Here is a 15,987-nt window from a genome sequence, read left to right as displayed (position 1 = left end):
TGATTTCTATCACCACTTTTATTCAACATTATGCTAGAAGTCCTAGCCAGTAAAATAGGAAAAGAATAAATAATATAAGAAATGAAAGGAAGAAACAAAACTTTTATTATTTATAAATGATTGTATATACAGAAGACTTAAGAAAAATCTATATGTACACTACCAGCACTGGTGCTGGATACAAGATAATTTAAAAAAAATCATGCTTCTGTACCTTAGCAAAAATGTTTAGACAGTGTGATTTAAAAGATATTCCAGTCACAAGAGCAACAAAATTACAAAGTCTAATAAAAGATATGTAACAACCTCATGGAGAAAGTTATAAAACTTTATTAAAGAGCCTAAAACTATCTCAAATATGTAAGTAGACACAAAAGCCTGGGAATGTCAAATATTTTCAGTATGTCTGTTAGCTCTATATCATTGCAAACCAGATTCAAGTTTATCCTGAAGAACTTGGCAAGCTGATCCTAAAATTTATATGAAAAGGTAAAAAGGTCAAGATTACTTACGAAGAAAAATGAAGAGGGGGGATTCATTTAGTCAAATATAAAGCTAAAGTAATTAGAACAGAAATAGATGAATGAGACATGGCAAAGTTCAAGAACAGACTGATATTTATATGAACTCTGTATTCATCTCGGAGAAGGGGGAAGAATGAACTATTTGGTTCGCCATATTGGGGGAAAAAAAGTTGGGTTCCTAATTCACACATACACAAAAATTGAATTCGTTAAACTAAGCACTTAAACTTGAAAATCAAAATTTTAAAATTTTAAAAGAAAATACAGTATCTTTATGACTTCTGTCAGGAGGGAATTTTAAAATAATACCCAAAAATATTAACCATAAAAGAAAAGATTAAAAGAAAAGATATAAAAAAACAAATTTTAAAAGTTTCATTTATAAAAAATAAAAACAAAGTTTTATTGTGCTAGAAGGGTAAAGACCTTTTCCTGTTTATTTGATTACTGTTCATCTGACCTCTCTCAAATTAAGCTCTACAAAGGCAGGAGCCTTGGTTATTTCCCTAGTGCATAGAATAGTGCCTGAATCAATGTGACTTAAAAGCTATTTCACACTTGTGGCCAGTTGCAAACTAAGGCTCCTTGGGACACTGGGAATATTTGTCCTCTCATTTGCTGTATTTAATTGGTGGAAAAGTTTGAGGAGCACTCCTCATTGATTGAAACTTGAAACCACCTGTCAGCTACATCTGGGAAACTAAAGAAGGAAATTCTGTGTTTTATTCATAGTTCCCGATAAAATCTGTGCATTTATTCACTAACTCACTGCACTCTCTTGAAATTTCCTGAGTGTTCCGGGGAGAAAGTATCCAGTAAGACATGGCCTCTGCCAGCATGAAGCTTAGACTCATGTAGTGGAAAAGGAGGTAAGCAAATCCATGATATTATATGATAGGTACTATGACAAAGGTATACCTTGGGAGCAGAAAGGGCAGAACATTCTAAAGCAGTTTACATTATAAGTAAATAAAGTACTACTGCATTTAAACATACTTAAAGAAAAAACTTGGAGGGCATTTACAAAAACAAGAATTTAAAGAAAAATAAACTTTCTGGAAAGAAAAAGAAAATATACTATAAGATATATACAGATAAGATATATCTGTTGTCCTGTCTTGTATCCTTAGAGCTCCATATTTGGAATGTGGGAAGGTACCCAGGAAAAATGTTTTGACTAAATCAGTTGCAGAGAATGAGAAATACGAAGTTACTTTCTCTTTTAACAGAATGTCATATATTTTGAAAAATACTCATTTCCCCTTTACTTTCCATTGTTAACAGTCCCCTAGTTCTTACGTCTGATAGGCTTGTCTTTGTCGGATGCAGCTAATGCATTACCATAAGGCTAATCTTCCTCTGACATCACTTTCATATGTGATACCCTGTTTAAAAATTCTTCAAGGGGATCCCCGTTTCTTACAGTAGTGAGTGCAGACTTCTAAGCCTTGCGTTCAGGGTTCTTTGTGATTGATCCCATCACAACTATCACACTGTATCTCCAACTGTCCCCAAGTGTAATCCCACCCCGATAGATAGGGATTCTTCTTTTAGTCCCTTACACAATATGTGCTCATTCTCACTTCCATTCATGATCACTCACTCATGCATCTGGAATGTACTTCTGCTCTTCAGTGAAACAAATCATGGTCAGCCCATTTATCATAGACTCAGTCCCATCTCTGACCCTTCTAGCTCATTATGATCTTTTTTTTTCTGATGGGAGATATTTAGATAAAAATCAGAGAGAGAACAATGTTGAAAAAACTTTGAAGTTATATGAGGAAAATTTGGAAGAGAGACAGTCACTAATTCACTGCCTTCATCACACTTGAAAATATTCACAGTTGTCTCATTTCCATGCTTAATAGAGAAATGACTTCAGACCACACCCTCATGATTTCCATTTTACTGAAACTTTTCTCTCCAAAATTACCTGACTCATATTTGTAAAATTTTGTATCTTTTATAATAACCTTGAGAGTTTTTTTTTATTATAAAAGTAATACAGTGTACTAATTTGTGGGAAATAGAAATAAGATTAAGGAAAAAATAAAAATCACCAGTGCCTCTACTACTCTCACCATTACTCTTAGCATTTGGTACACAAAACATCTTCCTTAAAAGTTTTACGTAGAACTTTTACAGTTATAAGATTGGGTATCAGTAAAAGCTCTTCAACTCTACTCACCACAAGTTCATGATGTCAGCAGTTGGCTAAGCTATAGTAAGTAGGGTCTTAGATGCTATACTGTTGTATAGCATGTTTATTGGGTTTGTAATTATTTTGATGCGATTTGCAGATTATATTGCAGATATTATTAACCCCTTTAAGGGTTAAAAGAATAAAAGCTCTGTGTTAAGAGTTTTAGTAAAAAGAGCCAAATAATTATAATAGAAACATATATAGAGATTATTAAAAAATTAGAATGTATGGAAAAACTGATAAACATAAAAGTATATTTAACGTAGTCATGATGCAACAGGAATAATAGTGACTATATTCAGTTGATAGTAAGGAGATAAGGAAAAGTGTTTGTGCCTGAAGTATATTTAATTAGGTGGAACACTTATTAAAATGATCCTGATTCTGGAGTAGAGAATGTTTCACACTTCAAAGCTAAGCATAGTAAAAGTGCTGCTGATATAACTTCTTTTACAAGACAGAGAGGGTTCCACATAATTATCTTTATATATGCAGAAAAGGCATTTAATAAAGAGTATTTGACCAAATTTAACCTGTTTCAGGTTTTTAGAACTTTTAATTAGAAGGGAATAGGTAAATACTTATTAAGCACTGTGCCTAATATTAAAACATTAGAAGTAGTTCCATTAAAGAACAAGACGAGGTACCTACTATCATGCCTGTGTTACTTAGCATTCTTTATAAGTACTGTCTGATGCAATTAGATTAGAGAAATATAGTCTGCCCCTTGAATCCACAGGTTCCTTATCAGCAGATTCAACTAACTGCGGATTGAAAATATTTAGGGAAAAAACTTCCAGAACTTCCAAAAAACAGAACTTGAATTTGCCACTCACCAGCAACTATTTACATAGCACTTACATTTTATTAGTCTTTTTCAGTAATCTAGAATTGATTTAAAGTATGTGGGAGAATGTGCGTAAGTTATATGCAAATACTACACCATTTTATAAAAGGGCCTTGAGAATCCTCAGATTTTGGTATCCAGCGGGGGTCCTGGAACCAATCCCTTGTGGATACCAAGGGACGACTGTACATGGGAGGCATATTACTGAAAAGGAGCATTCTTTTTACGTGGAAGTTAAGAAAATCAAATGAAAATTTTTAGAAACAAAAGACTAATCAGGTGACTGGTTACAAAAAGAAGCTTGGAAGCCATCTGTCCTAACAAACAAGTAAAAAGCCAAAAAGTTGAAATTCAACTCTTCTTAGATCCATCAGAGAATTGAGATCACAGGACAAATGGCTGTCTCCCAAATTGGAGAGACAGGCAGAGCAGAAACCCGTCAGCAGAAACTCTCTGGAACTAGTAAGGGGCAGGACAACTTAAACTGTAATTGACGAACTGCTGGCGGGTCAGCGTGGACAAGTCTGAGAGTTAAATGCTCAAGGGGGTCCCAGTCTTAGGGGGGCCTTCATAGTTTTGTGAGTTTTACCTATAGGAGCCCTACCAGGTTCTCACAGTGAAGACTGAGAAAAATCTCTTTTGCTTCTGGCAGAGGGAGGGGAAAAGCAGCTATTTTGAAAATGTCGAGAACATTCTGTTCTTCTTAACAAGGCCTGCCCTCAAAAGAAACTATTTTACTAGCCCAGCCTACGGGCTTTGTGAGAGCCTAACTGACCTGGGGGAAAGGAAATACCCAATTCCAGCCTCCTCTAACCTTCCCCATGGGAGAAGAGAAATACAGACTTCAGCACCCTCTAGCCAACCTGTCCTATCTGGGGGTGGGAGGGGCCGGGGGGACAAAGAAGCATTTGTAAACATCACACTGCCGGGGCACAAGCTCATTGAAAGACAGAGGACTATGGGATTCAGTCATAGGACTATAGAACATTTCCCCTCCCACCTCCTCACCTCACTACGACATCATTAGGGGCCTGTTTATCTCAGCTCTTTTTACCTGGTGCATCATGTCCAACTTTCAGCAAAACATTACAAGGCATACTAAAAGCCAAAATTGATATGTAAGGATCAACAGTTTTCTATGATAAAAATACTTACAAATATCAGGAAGGGAAAGGTCCTATTTATAATAACAATTAAAAATATAAAATATCCAGGAATAAACTTAAGATACAGGAAGAAACTATATGAAGAAACTTTAAAACTCTGCTGAGTAATATAAAAGAATACTTAAATAAATGGAAAGTCATACCTTGTTTTTTTTTTTTAATTTTTTAATTTATTATTTATTTATTATTTTTATTTTTGGCTGTGTTGGGTCTTTGTTTCTGTGCGAGGGCTTTCTCCAGTTGCGGCGAGTGGGGGCCACTTCATCGCGGTGCGCGGGCCTCTCACTATTGCGGCCTCTCTTGTTGCGGAGCAGAGGCTCCAGACGCTCAGGCTCAGTAGTTGTGGTTCACGGGCCCAGTTGCTCCGCGGCATGTGGGATCTTCCCAGACCAGGGCTCGAACCCGTGTCCCCTGCATTGGCAGGCAGATTCTCAACCACTGCGCCACCAGGGAAGCCCCCATACCTTGTTTTTTGATAGAAAGGCTCAATATTGTTCAGATTTTAATTCTTGCTTATTCTGTAAATAATATGGTTAAGACTTGACAAGCTGATTCTCACATTTGTAATGACAAAAGTCTGGAAACAATAGAAATGTTTTTTGGTTAGGGGGATGGTTAAATAAATTATGTGTTTACAATTGAATACTATGTAGTATTTGGAAAGAAGAAATGGATCTTCATTTGTGGATATGAAAATATGTTCAAGATAGGTTAAAAAATTCAGGAGAGAAGAGTGTGTTTAAGTTTCCATTTGCTGGGAATTGTTGGGGGAGGGCTAGAAGAAGCCGCGGATACATAAACAGGTGGTATTAATGAGAGGCAGGTGGAATGAAAACAAGGAGATATGTTTGGAGGCTGTTTGTACAATTCCAAGTAAAAATTGATAAAGGGCATGCACTAGGGTAATGACAATGCACAGTAAAGGACAGGTTTGAAAAAATATTTATGTGGACGTAATGTGTTTAAGCTGCCTGAGTATTGAAGATTGGGGGAGAGAGGAGTCAAAGATGATGACCCAGGTTTCAAACCTGGTGACAATTTATGGCTTCACTTCTTTTCTATCAGACTGCCCCTCCTTTGTGTACTTGCTGTTCCTCTCTCCTCAGCTAAACAAGGTGACCCTAATATGTCCTTCATCCCTTGCTCACCCCCAAACTCCCTACTCCTGTCTTCCTTATGCTCTTTTCTTTCTCATAACTTCAGCTATCGTCACTTTATGGATGACTCCCATATCTTTACCTCTGATTGTGATCTCTTTCTCAGCCTCTGATCCATCATATCACTTGCTTGCTGTACAGTTACAGTAGGATGCTATTATGTCATGGTCATAGTCTTAGTTCAGTCATATATCTGTTCAAGTTCAGCTGCTGTTGTGAGGTATATGTCACCTTGGAAAAGTTGCTTAACTTCTATAAGGGTCAATTACCCCATTTAGAAATGGGAATAAAAACACTACTTCTCTTTCAGGGTATTATGAGTAGTAAATGAATAATGATCTTCTAAAAGCAGTGCATTAACCAGGTCAGGTCATGATGATATCTTCTGTGTATGAGGTAAAATGAAAGTAATGAGATAATATTTTATCTATCTACTTCTGTTTTGTTTTTGGCAGAAATTGATATAAGCCATCCTTTACTGGGAAGAAGTGTTCTTTATCACAGGATTATATCATTCTAACTTCTTGGTTTTAAAAGTCTCCTTTCTTGGGGGCTTCCCTGGTGGCGCAGTGGTTGGGAGTCTGCCTGCCGATGCAGGGGACACGGGTTTGAGCCCTCGTCTGGGAGGATCCCGCGTGCCGCGGAGCGGCTGGGCCCGTGAGCCACAATTGCTGAGCCTGCGCATCTGGAGCTTGTGCTCCGCAACGGGGGAGGCCGCGGCCGTGGGGGGCCCGCGCGCCGCGGTGAGGAGTGGTCCCCACTTGCCGCAGGTGGGGAGGGCCCTCGCGCAGAGGCGAGGACCCAACACAGCCATAAATAAAAAATAAGTAAAAGTCTCCTTTCTTTTATGAAATGATATTGGTCATAGATGGTAGTTTGTGTTGTTTTTTTTTAATTTTTAAAATTTATTTATTTTTGGCTGCGTTGGGTCTTCGTTGCTGCGTGCGGGCTTTCTCTAGTTGCGGTGTGCAGGCTTCTCATTATGGTGGCTTCTCTTGTTGCGGAGCACGGGCTCTAGGTGCACGGGCTTCAGTAGTTGTGGCACGTGGGCTCAGTAGTTGTGGCTCGCGGGCTCTAGAGCACAGGCTCAGTAGTTGTGGCGCGCAGGCTTAGTTGCTCTGCGGCCTGTGGGAACTTCCCGGACCAGGGCTCGAACCCGTGTCCCCTGCATTGGCAGGCAGATTCTTAACCACTGTGCCACCAGGGAAGTCCCAATGGTAGTTGTTTTTGTGGTTATTTTAATGTTCTAAGTTATTTTTTTAAAAAAAGTTGCAGCCCTATGTTATTCCCCTCCTCAACCTCCACAGTTTCTCCTATTTACATATTAGTGTGGTGCATTTGTTATAATTGATGAACCAATACCGACACATAATAATACTAATTAAAATCCATAGTTTACATTAGGGTTCAGTCTTTGTGTGGTACATTCTATGGGTTTTGACAAATGTATAATGACATGTTTCCACCATTACTGTATCATACAAAGTAGTTTCACTACCCTAAAAGCACTCTTTACTCCACCTATTTGTCCCTCCCCCTTCTCCCTGAACCCCTGACTACCACTGATCTTTTTACTGTCTCCATAGTTTTGCTTTTCCAGAACGTCATATAGTTGGAATCATCTAATACATAGCCGGATTGGCTTCTTTTACTTAGCAGTATGCCTTTGAGATTCCTCCATATCTTTTTGTGGCTTGATAGCTCATTTCTTCTTATCACTAAATAATACTCCTTTGTATTGATGTACCACAGTTTGTTTATCCATTCACTCACTGAAGGACTTTTCTGTTGCTTCCAAGTTTTGGCAGTTATGAACACCTTGCATTTTAAGATTTAAACTTGAAAATTTTTCTTGATATTAGGTGTGTTCATTCCTAGGGCTGCTGTAACAGAATACACAAACTGGGTGGCTTAAAACAACAAAAATTTATTCTCTCACAGTTCTGGAGTATGTAATAAGAAATATATATATATATATTGGTCTTCATCCTTAAATCTTGGTCAGAGCTCCTAAAACTTTTGTCATTTTCTAAGTGATAAGTGAACACTTTTGAGGTTCTGGGAGAGTAATATGCCCAGACAGGGCATGGAAATTCCACACAGCCTCATACCCCATTCCTTGCCCTACGTAGGTCTTCCATCTGGTTGTTTCTGAGTTCTGTCCTTCATAATAAACTGGCGAATGTAAGTAAGGTGTTTCCCTGAGTTTTGTGAACCATTTTAGCAAATTATTGAACCCAAGGAGGGGTTGTGGGAACCCCTGATTTATGAACGATTGGTCAGAAGTACAATTGGCAACCTGGGACTTGAGATTGGTGCTTGAAGTAGGGGGCAGTCTTGTGGGACTAAGCCCTTACAATGTGAAGTCTGCACTAACTACGGGTGATAGTGTAGTAACTGAGTTATAGGACACCCCGTTGGTATCCGCTGAGAATTGGAGAATTACTTGGTGTGGAAAAAACCACACGTCTGGTGTCAGAAGTGTTGAGAGTAGAGGATAGAAAAACAGTGATTTTTCTTTCTTTCTCATAATCTAAAATCAAGATGTTGAGAGGGTTGGTTACTTCTGAGGGTTCAGAGGAAGAATCTGTTCGATACCTCTTTTCTAGCTGCTGGGGAGGACCAACGATCCTTGGTGTTCCTTGGCTTGTAGATCCATCACTCCAATCTCTGCCTCCATCTTCACATGGCATTATCCCGGTATCTCTGTGTCTTCTAGGGATGTCTTCTTATATAGACGACAGTCATATTGGATTAGGGGTCCACCCTATCCAGTATATCCTCATTTAACTAATTACATCTGCAGTGACCCTGTTTCCAAATAAGGTCATGTTCCAAGGTGCTGTCAGTTAGTACCTCAACCTATGTTTATTGAGGGGCACAGTTCAACCCATGGCATGAAGTGATGCTTTCCAGACTGTTCCTCTGTAGATACTCGCCCTTTTTTTGTTGTTGTTCAATCATTGATGGTGATGTAATATTATCCATATCTTACTAATTGTGGTTTCAGCTGAAAACCAGTGTCCTTGGCAGTGTTATAGAAAGAACGGGCTTCCTTGTGCTTGAATTTGGATGTGCTTTCAAATATGTAACCAGTAAGATCCATCCCAGACACCAGTCTGTCCTCTTCAGATTTTGGTTTGTATGATTCATTTGCATACTTTGTGGTTTGTCAGTGAAGTATAAAAATAGAATAAAGTGAAATTGATGTAAAATAATTTTCTTTAATAGAATTATCCAATGAAGAGTAAGTTCATTATTTTTTTCTTCACAGTTCTAGTACATAAAGAAGCTGTGAGAGATAGTGTATAACTTCTACAGACTCATTTTTCCCTTTCAGGTGATTATAATTTAGTGTTTTGCAGATTTCAGAAAAATTCTTTCCTGTCTTTCTGTCATCTGACATTCCATGTGAAAACTGACCCATAAACTTGCCAACTTCCAGATCATCATTATAGACAAGGTTTCTGAATTTCCTTTATAGTAATTTCCTGATCAGAGAGAAGGAGAGAAAGGGAGGTAGGTTAGAGTCGCATGGAAAGTTACTGAGCACTTCGAAAATAGTTTGATAAAGAGGGCATGGAAGAAAATGGGGGGAAAAAAACATGGTTGGGAGAGAGCAAAACTGAATTATGTTTTAGGAATAAAAAATTATACATTTCAACCTGTGTGTTTTTTTCCACCAGTAAGATTTTAATGTGATCAATACACTTGTCTTGATAGTTAAGAAAAGGATTAAATATTGTATTAAGTGCTAGTAAAGAGCAGATTTTATATAATCTTATCTATTGATATAGCCAGAGCTCTTGAGGCAGGCCAGCATCTAATACATCTGATAGGAAACAGAATGGATAGCCACTTAGTAACATGACTTTGGTCCAGTATGAGGAAGTGTTTTATGTATTCCAGGGGGTTTCTTCTGGGGGGAATTTCTCTCTTCCTCTCATATCTGAGGGTTATATAACTTTTTCTCTGCTGAAGACAGTTCCATGTGAATGCTGACAAACCTAATGAATCAGTCTGGCTTTGCTGTCTTAGTTTCTCTACTCTCATTTTAGGAAGGTAGGACCCTGGTGTTTTTGAGTTGACCTCTTGTTTTGACCTTAACTCCTTTCTTTGTTTAATCTGCATTTCTTTTTTCATCACTGACATATCTGAAATGCAGTTCTCTTCAAGTAAAAAGCATCCTGTATTACTCAATAATTGCTTGTATTTTTTTTGTAAACCTAGGGTCAAATTTGATCACTTCTTCCAACAAGCTATTTCATATGCATCTTTATTTCTCCTACCACAGACTAATCCAGGATTCTGATATTTCTGTCCTAGATTATTATCCTTTCATCTTTATCATATACAGTTTTGTGCACCTTTATGACCATGCCATTTACCTCTATCAGAGACCTGCAGTGGTTTTCCTTAACATGACTGGTCAAGTTTAAAATCCTTACTCTCCCCACTCCCCCCATATTTAATTTAATTTAATTTAATTTAATTTATTTTTTTAAACATCTTTATTGGAGTATAATTGCTTTACAATGGTGTGTTAGTTTCTGCTTTATAACAAAGTGAATCAGGTATACATATACATATGTTCCCATATCTCTTCCCTCTTGCGTCTCCCTCCCTCCCACCCTCCCTATCCCACCCCTCTAGGTGGTCACAAAGCACCGAGCTGATCTCCCTGTGCTATGTGGCTGCTTCCCACTAGCTATCTATTTTACGTTTGGTAGTGTATATATGTCCATGCCACTCTCTCACTTTGTCACAGCTTACCCTTCCCCCTCCCCATATCCTCAAGTCCATTCTCTCGTAGGTCTGTGTCTTTATTCCCGTCTTGCCCCTAGGTTCTTCATGACCTTTTTTTCCCTTAGATTCCATATATATGTGTTAACATACAGTATTTCTTTTTTTCTTTCTGACTTACTTCACTCTGTATGACAGACTCTAGGTTCATCCACCTCACTACAAATAACTCAATTTCGTTTCTTTTTATGGCTGAGTAATATTCCATTGTATATATGTGCCACATCTTCTTTATCCATTCATCTGTTGATGGACACTTAGGTTGCTTCCATGTCCTGGCTATTGTAAATAGAGCTGCAACCCCCATATTTTATTATAAAAATTTCCAGACACACTATTGAGTTGTATCAGTTCTCTATGTATTCAATATTAACCCCTTATCAGATATATGATTTGCAAATATTTTCTCCCATTTGGTAGGTTGTCTTTTTTTGTTGTTGATGGTTTCCTTTATTGTGCAGAAGCTTTTTAGTTCGATATAGTCCCACTTGTTTATTTTTGCTTTTTTTGCCTTTGCTTTTGGTGTCAAATCCAAAATATCATTGCCAAGACTGATGTCAAGGAGCTTATCCTTTATATTTTCTTCTAGGATTTTATGCTTTTAGGTCTTACATTCAAGTCTTTAATTCCTTTTGAGTTGATTCTTGTGTATGGTGTAAGATAGGAGTCTATTTTCACTCTTTTGCATTTGGCTGTCCAGTTTTCCCAGCACTATTTGTTAAAGAGACTGTCCTTTCCCCATTGTATATTCTTGGCAGTTTTGTTGTAAATTAATTGACTGTAGATGAGTGGTTTTATTTCTGTGCTCTCTATTCTGTTCCATTGATCTATGTGTATTTTTTTATGCCAATACCACACTGTTTGACTACTATAGCTTTGTAATATAGTTTGAAATCAGGAAGTATGCCTCCAGCTGTGTTCTTTCTCAAGATTTCTTTGGCTATTCAAGATCTTTTGTGGTTTCATACAAATTTTAGGATTTTTTTTTGTATTTCTGTTGAAAAATGCCAGTGGAAATTTGATAGGGATTGCTTTGAACTTTTTATGTTTTTAGTGTTAAAATTTACCTCTTTTTATATTGTGTATTCATGAAGAAATTATACTGGCTCTAGTTATTTTTAATAGTCTTTTCCTTTAAACTATATAATGTTTAAAGTTAAGTGGTTAACACACCATCCTATTACAGAATTAGAATTTTCTGAACCTCACTGTATATTTACCTTTATCAGTGAATTGTATATTTTCATGTTACTATTAGTGTTTTTTCATTTCAGCTTGAAGAATTCCTTTCAGCATTTTTTGTAAAGTAGATCTAGTGGTGATTTTATATGGCTGATCTAGCTTTTTATTCATCTGGGAATGTCTTCATTTCTGAAGGATACCTTTGTTGGATAGAGTATTCTTAGCTGGCAATTTTTTCCTTTCAGCACTTTGAATATATCATTCATTCCACTCTCTCCTGGCCTGAAAGGTTTCTGCTCAGAAATCTGCTGATAGCCTAGTGGGGGTTCCTTTGTAGTTTACAATCTTTATCTTACTGCTCTTAGGATTTTCTCTTTGTCTTTGATTTTTGACAGTTTGAGTATAATGTGTCTTGGAGAAAATAGTTTTGAATTGAAACAGTGGGGGATCTATTAGCTTTATGAACTTGGATGTCCAACCTTCTCCCCAGGTTTGGGAAGTTTTCAGCCATTATTTTTTTTAATAAGCTTTATTCCCCCTTTCTTTTCTCTTCTCCTTCTGGAACTCCAATGATTCTGCTATTGATTCTTTTGATAGTGTTCCATAGATCATGTAGGCCCTCTTTATTCTTTTTCATTCTTTCTTCTTTGTTCTCCTCTGACTGGGTTATTTCAAAGTTCCTATCCTCTAACTCATGGATTCTATTTTCTGACTCTTCTGTTCTGCTGTTGATGCTTTCTCTTGCATTCTTCATTTCATTCATTGAATTCTTCAGCTCCAGAATTCATGTTTGGTTCTTTTAATGATTTCTATCTCTGTTTATTTCTCATTTTGATCATGTATTGTTTTCCAGATTTTGTTAAATTGTCTCTTTATTTTCTTGTAGATCATTGAGTTTCCTCAAGATGGCTATTTTGAATTCTTTATTGGATAAATCACAGATCTCTGTGTCTTTGCCTTCAGTTACTGGGGGGATAATTATGATCTTTTGGTAATGTCACAGTTCCTTTATTCTTCATGTTCCTTGTAGTTTTACATTGCTGTTTTGGCATTTGAAGTAAGTTGCTTCCTCCAATCTTTACTAGCTGAGAGATACTTTTTGTTGATCCTACTTGTGGTCTGGGGCTTTCTGTGACCTTGTATGGGTACATCAGCTCCACACTTCTTGCTCCCTCTGGTGGCAGAATTGTTAAGCTTGTATGTCTTCTCTAAATCTTACTGTGACCCAGGCTGGCTGTTGGTTAACCTCTCTTTCATTTTCCAGAGGGTGGTGCTACAGCTCAAGATTGTGGTTTCTCCCTTGCCCATAGACCCTGGCTTGTTTTCTGTGTATACTCCCTGTCTACCTGAGCTTACTCTCACTGTTGTTGCCCTTGGAAATGTGAACAAGGAGCTGGCTGCAGAGTGGGGAGGGTCTGGATGTGGCATTTGGGGCATTGGGAGTTCTGGTGGGTCAGATTAGGGGATCTTTGGATGAAGTTTTTCCAGTGACTCATGGTGGCCTTCCTCCTGGAGTCTAGAATGCAGAGAACCACATCCATTTAATGCCCTCTGGTATTCTTACCTACCTCTTTCCTGAACTCCTCCCTTCCCCCAGTCACGGAGCTCTTGCTTTAATAATGCTCTGAGGCTGTGGGAGAGAGGTGGGTTTCTTTAGCAGTGTCCCCACAACTGGGAAGGCTGTGTGCTCACTCACTGTTTTCCCTTTTCCCCAGAGGAATTCCAAACCTTTTTCTCCAGGCTGTGCCACCTTGGGGGGAGGGGTGATACTGGCAAAGCTCCTCTTACTCTAATGGGTCCAAACTTGTTATTTTTTTGTTGTTGTTCCAGCTGGAGTGCTGGAACTTCTTTAGAAACCTGAACTTCCATAAAGGCTTTCTCATCTGTGGGTATTTGCTCAAGTCATTGTTTTCCAGGTACTGCAGTTAAGAGGGGTTGGAGTCAGTTCACAGGCTCCTGCTGGCTCCACAGCCTGTATCAGGTTCTGTCTGCTTTTTACATGATGCAGTGGTGGGGGAGACTCCTTCTAGGTCCCTCGGCATATGGTGCTGGATTCCATAGCTCCCATGGGGACACTTTTGTTCATGGAGAGATACAAAATTTTAGATGTTAAAGGACAATGAAAGTGAGGGATGCCTTATGCTACCATGAAGCTAGCATCACTTCTCTTGCTGCTTTCTTTAGAATAGTAAGATGCTTGCTATTCTGTAGCTAAGTCTAGAAGTTAGTAGATCAAGAGTTAGAGAGATATATGGTTCCCTTTATGACATGCTGTCTCAAATATTAATCCCTGTGTATTTTAGAGCAGAGGAATAAAGCACCATGTGAACAAGCCATCGTGAGAAGAGACAGTGCAAATTTATGTTGATACTTCTGTTAAGTGAATAATAAGTATTTCTTATATTTTAATAGCATCTTGCAAATCCCTTTATGATGCAGCTATCTCATTTCATATTCACAAACCTGTAAGGTGGATATTAATTTTACTGTAATAATATAAATGATGAAACTAAGACTCAGAGAGGTTAGTATGGTGGCTACTGCCACCAAATGGGTTTTCTTTTGTTTGTTTGTTTTTTTGGCTGGAAGGCAGTTAGGATATAAAAAACTTGTCTTCACTGGGTACCACAAATTTCTTACATATAAGTTTTAATTTTCATTCCCCTTTTTCACCTTAATTACTGCCTTCGGTAATTTTTTTCTTTTTTCAAAAGCAGGACATGTGGGTTACATTTTTGTTGACTTGGCATATCTGAGAATGACTTCCATATTAGAGAGGTCACAGCATTTTCTTTCAAGAATCTGATAACATTTTCTTATTGTCTTCTAGAATATGGCTTTACAGAGAAATTTGAAGGTAGCCTGATTTTGCTTTTGTATATAAATTCTCTCTTTCTAAACATTTTTGTCTATATTTTCATAGTTTGTCTTTTAATTACAGTTCAAAAATTTTTGCTGAGATACACCCATATATGTCTGTTCACTGATTTTTATGTGGAACATTATAAATTATTTTGATCAGCAAACTTAGAAAATCTTTACTCATTTCAAAGACATGTTCTTCAATTACATATTGGATTGTTGCTTCTATGCTGTTTTAATTTTTTCCTTTAGGGAATAGAATTCTTTTATTGGTTATCATCTTCTCTCATGATTTTTATGTCTGTTCTTTTCTACAAATTGTTAGAGGATTTTTCACGTTTGCCCTGTACATAAATGCTGTCTTCTGAATAATGCATTCAGTTCTTTATTAACTCCAGCACAGATTTTATTTCTGCTGTTACATTTAAATTTTTTTGTAGTAATTCCTTATTTTACCCACTTCTCTTAGTTGCAGTCTCTCCTTTCTATTCCTGTTTCCCAGGGGATAGGCTGGTTTCCTTTTGGTATGCCACATAGTTTTTACATTGTTTCTACTAATGCTTATAGGAATATTTTCAGAGAACTGCTCTTTTTTTGAGCTTCAGGCTGATACTACCTTTTTCTTGTCAAACAATCTTGTTTTTAGGCCCTATTTTTTTTTCTCTTCTGTTTCATTAAGGATAGATTGGTTCAGAATCAGTGTTTGCCAGTAAACAAAGGGTCTGGATTGCCCTTGGCCCTGCTTTGTGTACTTGTTTGAGTTCCTTTTTGTATCTTGAGCTCTAAAGTGAGTTGTTCATGTGTAACCTCCAGTGTGTGCCTATTATTAAAAGTCTGTCATCTGGTGCAGATTTTCCAAACAAAGCTATCTATCTTGCTTCTCTTCATTGTCTTGCTCTCTGACCTTCTAGTCCAAGAGTGTAAGAGAGCCTATGATTCTCAACATGCACTACTTGCATGCGTTTCCCTGTGTCTTTTCTCACTTTGCAAAGCTTTACTTATGAAGATTGTACCTCGTCATACACCTGTGCCTCTGCCAGAACTGCCTTTCTCTCCACACCTGTCTACAACACACATTTTCTGGGGTTTGCAGCTTCCTTCTGAGTATAGAAATATAGAAAGAGAGGAAATCATGGGGAACAACACTATAGCAACTATAAGAAGGTATACCTGTGCAATAGAGAACTAGTGCCCAGCTTTGGAAGTGACATAATCTTTGTATTTCCAAATCAAGTGGTAG

At 37.7% G+C, this 15,987-nt stretch overlaps 1 protein-coding gene across 12 annotated transcripts in view; it reads left to right on the top strand.

The window, feature by feature from the left end:
* Positions 1-15,987, top strand: part of MTMR2 (myotubularin related protein 2) — a gene marked incomplete at its 5' end in the record, with an annotated part of 107,549 nt that overhangs the window by 43,445 nt on the left and 48,117 nt on the right. Inside the window, one exon of one of the 12 annotated variants that reach the window (XM_082339935.1) lies at positions 1,257-1,393. The exons of the other annotated variants lie outside the window; for them this stretch is intronic. Of the gene's footprint in view, positions 1-1,256; positions 1,394-15,987 lie in introns of those variants that run through there. 12 annotated transcript variants of the gene reach the window in all.

This window comes from Balaenoptera borealis (assembly GCF_965194805.1).
Source record: "Balaenoptera borealis genome assembly, chromosome: 11".
Classification (NCBI taxonomy): Eukaryota; Metazoa; Chordata; class Mammalia; order Artiodactyla; family Balaenopteridae; genus Balaenoptera; species Balaenoptera borealis.
The sequence above is the reverse complement of the archived record's forward strand: the minus strand, read 5'-3'. Positions and strand labels throughout refer to the sequence as shown.